The sequence below is a fragment of the Neofelis nebulosa genome, chromosome 3 (genome assembly GCF_028018385.1).
Source record: "Neofelis nebulosa isolate mNeoNeb1 chromosome 3, mNeoNeb1.pri, whole genome shotgun sequence".
NCBI classification, from domain to species: Eukaryota; Metazoa; Chordata; class Mammalia; order Carnivora; family Felidae; genus Neofelis; species Neofelis nebulosa.
In genome coordinates this window covers 162825922-162833804 of record NC_080784.1, presented here as the reverse complement: position 1 = coordinate 162833804, position 7883 = coordinate 162825922, and the positions used below count along the sequence as shown (strand labels likewise).

At 39.2% G+C, this 7883-nt stretch overlaps 1 long non-coding RNA gene across 1 annotated transcript; it reads left to right on the top strand.

Annotated features, from left to right (window-relative positions):
- The first annotated feature begins 1001 nt into the window (after nucleotides 1-1001).
- Nucleotides 1002-5606, top strand: LOC131507571 (uncharacterized). The gene is made up of 2 exons (XR_009259559.1): nucleotides 1002-5004; nucleotides 5249-5606. It is a non-coding gene; the product is annotated as an uncharacterized LOC131507571 (long non-coding RNA).
- The last annotated feature ends 2277 nt before the right edge of the window (nucleotides 5607-7883 follow it).

The window sequence follows — 7883 nt, the reverse complement described above, 5'->3', positions numbered from 1 at the left end:
GCTTGTTTTCCCTTGTGTGTTATGTAGACTTGTAACTTTGTAGTATTAATATTTACAGACCAGTTTCTAAAGTCGGTATTAAAAAATAGGAGCCAACCGTCTTCTAAAGCACTGTCTCCCCATAACCCTCACACAGCTCTGTGAGGTAGAAGGTACTAACATCAGGATGAAAAGTTCTAGGCAGAACAGTGCATCAAACCACACTGTTGAATTCTAGAGCCTATAATCCTCGATTACATAAGGCTACCTCATCTTATCACAGTAACTTTGGTAATCACTGTCATTTAAAGTGTATTCTAACTTGACTGTTAATGATTCTATCCAAACAACATAACTGCCTTCTCCCAGCCTGCTATGTTCTATTACCATGTGCACTAACTAGCACTGTTATTTAATAGCCTCTTTCAACCTGAAGGGCATGTCTTCCGCAGAAAACTCCCACGTGTTCCTTGTGCGAAGTAGAACGGTAGACCCAGAGCAGATCGCGTTTACTGAGCTATTACGAAAGTCCACAATGTGTGATTTGTCATTTCAAGAGACTGTGGAAAAACCCAGTTAAGTCAGTGCAGCAACCATTCTGTAGTGACACTGTGGGAAAGACCGCTAACCACTATCGTGAAGAGATCTTAGTGACTGAACGGAAGTGTAATTACAGGGTAGAAAAACGGTGTCCACTTGGGAAGATAAAACACTTCAAAGAAATCTCAGCTTGACATCCCTAGACCACACCATCACTCTCCTAATACTGCTTTAGATTATTACAAACAGAGCAAGCAAGTAATTGCATTCTTTCTTTTCCAAGACCAGAAAGGAGAATTCCCTGTTAGAAAGTAGCTGGTGCCATCACAACCCCGACTGGCAGTGCAGGCAGCCTGGCCCAAGAACTAGCTTAATGCGGGGGTAACAAACAGCATAGCTTTCTGAGGCTCTACCACCTTGTACCAGGACAGAACTACTACTACAAGAATTTGGCAGTTCCAACACGAAGCTACGAGGTAAAAATCGCTAATACAGTTAGACTCCATTGCTGAGTAAAAAGAAAAGAAAATGTCATTGGTGTTGATTTTAAAATATTTAATAGTCTTCCTTTAAAATCCAAAATAATGTGATTCTTACAAGTTATGTGCCACATAAAGCGGGTGTTATTTTTTGAGAAATGCAGGTGATACTGAAAAACATAGCACTGAGGTATTTTTTATTTTTAAAATTGAGTAAGGAAACAAAGTCTGGATCTAATTATTTTTACATTTACAAAAAAAAAAAAAAAAAAACGAAAAACAAAACAAAACCAACCGATGCTACTGCTTGGCTCTTTTGTTATGATTTTAGGTTCGGAATACATTACAAAAGTCTACGGGAAAGAGCAATATAATAACAGTACATGTAGTTTTAGAAAACTATGCACATCATAACCTGGAGAAATGATCATACACCAAGAGGCCTGAGTGGAGGTAGGCTAATAAAACACGTTACCTCTTCTCAAAGGACAGCGCTGAAAAACAAGTGCAACCAATTGTAACACCAAATTGAAATGGCAATATTAAGTTGGTAACAAAATGATCCACGTTTTATGTAATATTGTACTTCCAAACACAGCTCATGAAAATCAGCAGAGAACCTAAGATAGCACCATTGAAACCATTCATTATCCCTTTGTGCTTCGGTACAATTTAGGATTGGGGCAGAAAACAATACCTACAAGATGTCCATCTCGTTTTTATAAATCAGTTTGGATTTCAATTCAATGTTTGCTTTAGGAAAAGTACGTATTCTTAAGATCAGTTAGCCATGTACATACAGCTCTGCCTTTTTGGAAGTTAAGACAATGGGCTACATCTAATTTTTATCTAACACCAAGAACCAAGCAGTAAGGACAGCAATGTCAAGAGTAGCACAACCAAGAACCACACAGAACATTAGAAAGAATTTGGTGTATGTTTTTACAGCTACTAACTGATGTTAACAGTTAAAAATTTACAAAGATAAAACTTTTTTGCACTAACTGGTTTCAACACAGCACTGAATGTGACTCATCTTTGGGCTTCCATCTCTACAGAGAGTAAATGTGCAAGTGCCATACTGAGGCTCTTCCCCAACTTACGCCATAGTAAAACAGATTCCAAAATAATTCTAGAATGGTCTAAAGTTACAGCTGTTCTAGCTGACACGGGGGGGGGGGGGGGGAAGACATTTCCTGGCCAACTTTGTTTTGCTTGATGATTGTCTAGGTACATAATACATCAATCTAAGGATAATAGAGCTTTCTCTACTAACTCTTTAGTACTGGCACAACCATTGCCAGCAGTGAATTTGCACCAGTACAGAATAACTCAAAACACACATAAAACATTTGAATGTCATTTTTTAAGCGATGTCACAGTTTGTTTCCTCAGAAATGAAAGCATACATTTGAAACACATTTTCATTTTAAGCCTCAGAGTTAAACATGTTCTACATCATTAAATCCAACTTGTGGCTGACGTGCTTTGGTTATCATTCTCTGAGGGGTCCCGAAAGCTAGATGGTACACGCCGCTGGAGGCCTGTGGGACTCAAGAGCTCCTCGGAGAGCCCTAGAATGGAGAATTCTGTTCCGATGTATACTAGCTAAGAAGTATCCTCCAACTTGTAGGCTTCAAATGTCCCAACACTACTTGAGTGGCTAGTACTGTGTATGAAGGCTTTGTTTTTGTAGAGCCAAGCAACAGTACCCCAAAGACAGCAAACAGTTTTTGTAGGAGAGTACAGTGCACATACATTGTTCCACCTGTATTTAAGGACTTGAAATGGGTTTTACTATGGACATGATAGTGACAGCCATTCGAAGATGCCGATCTTCTTACTAACATTTCCCCAAATGGGCAGAACAGAGGCAATGTGTGCCACTGGTTCTGTCCTACTGGCCTTTGGCTGCATTGGGGAAGTAATCCTATAAAAAGTACCCACAAAATAGAAAAGGCAGCAAGTGAAACTAGAAAAAAGGTTGGAGCTATACAAAGCAGATTTGGAAGGAGTTACCTTTATTTTTTCTTAAATGAGTTGAGAACAGGAGGGAAGTGCCAGGGCATCCTGCTTTGGGCCCTCCACTGCCGTCCTGAAGTAAAACAGATTTGGATTGGCCCAGGGACCGTCCTGGTGAGGGCTGGAGACTGCGCCCCCAGATAGAGGAGCCAGTTCTTTTAAGTAGAAGATTACGAAGCAGAACAAAACAAACCACAAATTAAATACATGACACTGTGAAATCACTCTGATGAGAAAACAACACAGATATTTAAAAATATAAATAAATACATTTAGCCATTTTCATTCAACAAACCCAGAGAACTGCTTTCAAAGCAATTGCCTCTTTAAAATCACATTCTAAATTCTTCCATAAATACTCACTACTTTGATTGTCACTGAATGCAGCACCTCAGTGTTTGCTGGTGGTGGTGATGGGATTCCACTTCAACAGTCTCTTCATAAACTATATCCTACTTCACTAAACGTTTCCCTAGGAAGACCCAGGCAGCTTACAAAAATATTGTTAAATACTCAAAGCAGAACCTGCAAAGTATTATTTTATTTAAGAAAAACAAGGAATGTAGTGTTAAATTATGACAAGGGGGAAAATATGCAAAACAGTCACATGGAAACAAAGTTTTAATTTTTAAATGTCCACATTTGCTGAATTTCTTGTGAGCTGTTCAATACTGTGTTAAATATCCTGAATTAATAACTATACCAACAAAATTCATCCCCTGTGTTTCCACAGGAGACATATTTAAAATAAGACCAAATTATACTTTTCTTCAACTGAAGTTGTCTTTTTCTCAGTCCTTTTTGTGCAAAAGAGATTATAAGAGCAGTTCAAATGGAAACGCTGAAATGACATGCCAACATTTCAGAGCACATTTAAAACACCCAGAAGAATTCTTGAAATTATCATATTCTAAAATATTACTACCAGTCACTTTTAGGTTAGTTCTATACATCTATTCACACTGATGCAACTGTCCTAGGCCTCTGAAAATAAACAGGCTCATTGGTCTCTTTTGGTGTCCACACACTAGGCAAGACAGGTTTACAATAGTGTCGAAACGGAACTAGCCATCTACAATCTCCTGACTCCGCCACATTCAGAACCAAAGTCAAAGTTCACTTGGCTACCTTGAAATCACTCCCAGAAACCTGCTACGGTTCACTGGATCTAAACATTTCTCAGAAATGTATCATTTTAAAATTTCACCTAAGTGATGATTTGGGGATCCTTTAGAAATGGTAATGCTTAAGATAATAAACTTTATCAAAATGAATAGTTGCAATAAAGTGCTTGTTACATTTCAAAATGATGCTTTCAGACTGTGGTTATGTTGTTTTCGAAGTGTGTGCTATTCCTACAGAAAGGATCCCCAGGCATGAGAGTTGGGTGGTCTCACCTGTCTCAGAAAGCAGCAGCGCTATCTTTTGGTAGGCTGACGATAGGCACGTTACCCATGCGGATGAGGCTATACTAGTGCTATGGCAAAAGGGGGAGTAAATTAGAAAAGTGGAGGCATGTGGAGGGTTCCTACCATATTCATAGTTATATACAAATATATTAAATATGCTATAAAAATAGTCGACTCTTTTCCTTTGCATTTATTTCAGAAGCTCCTTTTAGAGGAATGCTCACCCAACCCAAACAAACTTAAAAGGGTCTCTCTCTCCAATCGCTAATTAAAATGGCAAGTGCCTTTGTGCTGTTCCTTTTCCACCATTTGAAAATTCCAATCTGCTCACTCCTGGCTAGACTCACTCAGCAATAGTAATATCCAGTGTTTATACCTTCCAACACTGACTCCCAAGGGACTAGGAATAGGATCACAGATATTGGAAAGGTTGGTTATAGACTTGAATGAGTTTCCCACAAATGTCCATCATCAACAAACTCAATCACCAAAGAAATAGAGAAAAAGAAAAAAAGGAGAAACGAGCAATACCAAAGTAAAATGCTATTTGCATTCCACTTTAAAAAAAGGAAAAGGTTGGGGCGCCTGGGTGGCGCAGTCGGTTAAGCGTCCGACTTCAGCCAGGTCACGATCTCGCGGTCCGTGAGTTCGAGCCCCGCATCGGGCTCTGGGCTGATGGCTCGGAGCCTGGAGCCTGTTTCCGATTCTGTGTCTCCCTCTCTCTCTGCCCCTCCCCAGTTCATGCTCTGTCTCTCTCTGTCCCAAAAATAAATAAAAAAAAACGTTGAAAAAAAAAATTTTTAAAAAAAAAAGGAAAAGGTTTACCTCACTGTAGTGGAAACATTAGAAATCAAGTTGAATAATATCCAGCTGAAAATAATTTTCACCACTGTGGAGCCGGAGAAAGAGTACTATTTCGAGGGGCCCCTTTCTAAGGCCTCTTGAACAAAGGTTCATCTCCCTTCACTGCAATGCCCTGCATGGAGCTGCACTGCTTCAGTGCCCTTAACTAACTGCAAGCAGACCGCTTTAAGGCAATGACCAAAGACTCTTAGCACTTCTGAAGAATGCAAATAACATTTTCACTCTTCTGCACTAAGTATTCTGTAACCACCTATTCAAAGTCACTGGCATATTTTATTACTAGTACATTCCTAAACCAGATGTAAGTAACAAAGCGGAGCATGGGACTCGAATTACCCCCTCAGCTAAGGACAGAGTTTGGAGACTGAATAGTAGTATTTACCTATTGCCATCCCCATCCCTCATATTTGCTTTTTCTCCAATATATTCCAACTCAAAAATCAGAGTACTTTTGAGCGTCTGGGTTCTGGTCTGACACCACTCTTAGCAGCAATGGGACTGACCCCTGCAGCCTCGCCTGAAGGGTTTAACAGCACTGGCACTGGGGGCCACCACAGTGCAGAGCAGGGCGACTGCACAGCAGCTCACGTTTTTCCAGATCTTCAATAGTTTGTCACTTAAAAAGTGCCACCCAGAATAAAATGTTTTGTAAGAAAAAATGAATCGCTGTGAGAGTACAGCGGAGGGAAGATGGTGACTTTTAAGTAGCTGAAAGGTGTCTCTATTTGGTATTTTTTCATTACGTAGATTTGGGATTTTAATGAACTTTGGCTACAGGAACGAAGAACAGGCAACTGCCCAATCTTCGTCAGAATGCTCAAGTCTCAATTATGGGGGAGGGGCAGGGGCAGCTCTGCAACCCAAGTTCAAGAAAAACCGGGGGCTGGGCGGGGGGGATGGGGGGGGGACGGGACGGGACACAGAGGAGCTGAGGCAGTTGGCGCTTACTAGCTCTTCGACAACACTTCATATTGACAGCCAAGGGAACGCAGCTAGCTGTCCCTTTAAATTCAATCAATTCTAAGCAGGGCAAAAATGGGCTGTGAGGAACAACAGGAATTACAAAACATCATTTTGTCTAATTTTCCTTCCCAAATATCTATGAGGATGGAAAATACTTGAAGGGACTGGTAGAGGAGAATGTGAACAGTCTACAGATTTACCTTGTGGCTTGCCTTCTGCTTTGCCTTTGAAGACCTAAGTACACAGTACTCACCGTTCACCATCTTTCCCTTTAAGTACGGTATTTAGAGGATAAATCTTAATAAATTATAGTTCTTCATATCTTTTGTTATCCATACCACTAAATATTGCCAATAAATGAATGAGGCACAACTCAGGTATATGGAATGGCATGGTAAGGTTGAGAAAGGCAATCTGAAAGGGGAGAAAACTAATACTGTTGCCATATTCTACATCAATTTCATCTATGTGTACCTACACTCAAGTTACATACATATTCTGACAGCTATTCTTGACATTCATGAGGAAGTCAGAAATCTCTTCATCCAGATCATTTAGCTAGAAGAGGAGCTTCTTGATATGTTCATTATTGATTGGTATCCAGTGACACTTCTTTTGTAGAAGGCTAGGTACCAACTTTCTTTGGTTATTTTCTTCTTCAATATGAACTCTCTAATAGATGTGTGGCCAGGTAGAGTTGTCTGTAGAAAGACAAAGTCTATCCTTTTGGGATGATAGCAAAGTGAAGGACAGAAAAGTCATAAGAACGGTCTTAGAAATTCCTCTGACTCCTTTGTCGAGCAATTCTATAGTACAATATTTTCATTGCTCAAAACCTTTTTCAGTTCTGTTACACATTTCCTTTTAAGGTCAATTTTGAGTTAATTACAGCTTGCTATCCTCCCTTCAGTAATAATTTTTGATATTTTAATAAGGTATTCCCATTAATTTTCCTTTGCTCTGTGGTTGTCAATTTAATTATTAGTACCATAAAAGCTCTAAGATGGTTTTTTTATGTATGTAATTTCTGTTGGAATTTATTACCTTTAGAATCTAATATTGCCAAATGAAATCTTAGTTCACGTTTAGAAAGCATGTGAGTTACAATATTCTAGTGTTACAGTAAAGGCAAAGCCAATTCTTACCCCTTCTTTTTTCTTTGTAGGAATATCAAGATCATATATAGAAAACATTTACAGGTAATTCTTAACTGTTCAGCTTTAAAGGAAGATGCTGATTTAGGAAACAACTTTGTGATCACATCAATGACTCTGATAGTGTCAGGATGTCACCTTGTATTTATTTCTAAGTTACTTGTACCTCCAGTCCAAGAGACTCAAAGCAGTCTTCGTGGAAACTTAGGAGAATCATAATGGCACTGACACCCACATGCTGTTAAAAATGTACTAAGGTTTCAAAACTGCTACTGAAACCAGACAATGAATTCAAGATGGTGAGTTATCACCTGAATCAAAATCAAGGCACTATGGGTTTTTTTTTCCCCTCAAATAACCCTGAATCATTTCTGACTAAAAGAAGCATTGAAACTGTGAAGGATAATAAAAAGATTCCAACAAATCCTAAAAGTTAAAATTCCCACCAGTGAGAATGTTAAAAAGTGCCTAAA